The following is a 2,839-nucleotide window of genomic DNA, read 5'->3' as shown; positions in this document are numbered from 1 at the left end:
GGGCACTCATCATCTCCCATGCAGGCGGCCAGTGGCTGCCTACTTCCCCTGCTGCCGTCATCTTGGCTCCAAGAATTCTCCCCAGAACAAGTGCACTTTGCAGCAGTGTGGTGGCTCCACTGCACCAGTCTTGGGGAGGCCTGGTGCCTACCATCCATCCTGGGTGAGGGAATCCATAGGTTCCGGCTGTGGGAGCCTCCTGGAGCTGTGGCGGCAGTGCGGCATGGTGCGGGCTCTGCGGGAGGGGGTTGGGAGCTGTGAGACTCACCCATTCCTCCTTGGGAATCCTTGAATTCCTGTTGTTGAGCCTTGATCTTCACTGAAGACCAGTCATCAACTATTTAACTGTTCAATTATCAACAAACAGAGGTCTGTAGAAGGCCATAGTAGCCCTGCTCCAAGTGGTCTGCTGCTCCCGCAGCTCACCACGTTGTCTCTGCCTCCGCCGCCATCTTGGATCTACCTTTTTTAAAGAGATCTTTTGACCTAGATTTGCTCAAAACAATGTTTAGTTTGATTACTTGACTGCTACTTCTATGGGCTTTGATCGTAGACCTAACACTAATTCCTCTTTTCTCCATTATCATGTTGTTGCTTGTTATTTTAATAAGGAATTTTGGTTCTATTTCAGTTTCAAGTCATACTAAATCTTTATCAGTAAGTCCTTCCAATCCTCTTCACATTAGGGAAGCAAGGTTATGTCTTCTATTTGTTGTAAATAAATGTAAATAAGCTTTCCTCTAATCCTGATGCTGCATTCTACTTCATATAGTTCAACTTCTCATATTATTTCCTCAGCAAACAGAGTTAATAAGAATGGCAAAAATATATTACTTTGATAAATATTATATATTTTTCCTGATTTTTAAATTAGGAATATGGGCATATTTAGCTCCCTGTATGTTATGAAGTCAGAACTGACTCATAGCTGAACCTCTGTTAGGTTTCCAAAGCTGTAATCCACATAGGAGGATATTTCCTATCTTTTTAGGATTGACCCACTCCTTTGTAGATGTTTAGTCACTGAACTTAGGTAAGATGTGGATGGATGGACTTTATACCATATCAAAATAGAAGTGTAACCAGTGAGATGTGTATGAATATGCACAGAAGGAAAGGGAGAGGGCAGGGGGTCTGAGGTGGGAAAGGGGGATTCATGAGATTGAAGAGTTTAGTGGGTAGAGGGAGGGAGTGAGAAAAAGTGTACATGATTGAATCATATTTAAAAAAACAAACAAAAAACTTGCTTACAAATTATACCAAGTGTGTTCTTTTTCTGCTACATGTAAAATTCATTCTCACTTATGTGTTGATTTTCTATCTCAATACACTTACATTCCTATGCCTCCATGCCCTTCTGAAGAAACGATTGTATCTCTCCTGATTTCTGCTCTCCAATTTCTCTATCTGGATATATCCTCTCTTTTCCATATTTTCTTATTTAGTATTTTTTCTTCCCTGTTGTACTCTGATTCAGCAAATTCTTCTATTGCCCTTCTCTGGCCGAAGTCTATATTTTGTCAAGTCATGTAAGAAAACTATTCCTTTTAGAAGAAAGAGAAGAAGAGATTATCAAAGTTTATAATCGTTTTTTAAGAAAATAATATTATTTCCTTAAAGATTCTACCTTTATTATATTGATGTTAAAGTTTTTATTTCTCACAAATGGATTATAAATTTGTTGGGAGAAAATGAAGTTTATATCTGCATGGCTTGGTTTATATCTGCATTGACTTTATATATTATGTATTTATAGTTTTATTGAATGCAAAGGATTGTGAATCAATCTGGAGATTCAACCATCAATCAAATAACCTCATAATGTTTCTATCAGATTTAACAAAAGTTTAGTTTCCAGAGACATAGGTAAACTGACTGTACATATTTGAGATTTTAGAAATTCATTTTAGGAAAAAGAGAAAAATAGTTTTCAGCTTTGACACTGTTACATTTATTTTACTGCCAAAATGAAGTTGACTATGAGTACATGTGGTGAAAAGTATTGGTTTACTTCAAAGAAAGTTCACAATAAAACACAGGGTTAGAGAATGAGCCTGATTAGTCATGTGTAGGCTATTGTCATAGTTCAGTGGCCATTAATTGCTCAGGGCTCATGACTGCTTATGGATTGAATTCATGTGAGATTTTAATTCAACTAGAGGGAGCTTGTGTGTAGGAGCAATGCAGTCCGCACACAAGGAAGATTGATTGCATTCATTCAATTCCCTCAGCCTGAAAAATATTTCCTATTTATTTTATTCAGGAGCTTGTTGTAACATATCCCAAAGTATTCTAGTCATTTTTTTCCACTAGTGGAAAGTCTAATTTCTTTTTCTATTTTTTATTCTTCTATGCAATTCACTCAATCCACATAACAGTCCACCATTCCACTGTATTGGGCTTCCTAAGTTCAGATCTGGTTTCATCACATTTTTATCCAGACAGTGGCTACAAAAATTTAACCAAGTTAGAGTGTCAGTTTCATATTTGAGCAATAAAATTCTTCCCTTGATATTCTACTACTATTCGAGCAATAAAATTTTTTACTGAACCTTTTATTTATAATAAATGGGAAATGTTTCAGGTATCACTGTAACATTTTATGTCATGTATATAAGGGATATGTTTCCCAACATTGTGTTATATTGCTTTGTTAATGATTAAATCATATTTCTCTTATATATATAAGTTGTAAATGTTAACTTCTTTGCTTCTTGGCATAGAGGTTGTTTTTTAGTTTGTTTTGTCTCGAAATGTATTGTCATGTTTATATTAATGAAGTAGAATTAGTATAAAGTATCTATGAGAGAAAGATGAGTGATATGCTCTTGTGTGTTTA

Source organism: Elephantulus edwardii, unplaced genomic scaffold (genome assembly GCF_000299155.1).
Source record: "Elephantulus edwardii isolate Elephantulus edwardi_28Jun2011 unplaced genomic scaffold, EleEdw1.0 scaffold00204, whole genome shotgun sequence".
NCBI lineage: Eukaryota > Metazoa > Chordata > Mammalia > Macroscelidea > Macroscelididae > Elephantulus > Elephantulus edwardii.
The sequence above is the reverse complement of the archived record's forward strand: the minus strand, read 5'-3'. Positions refer to the sequence as shown.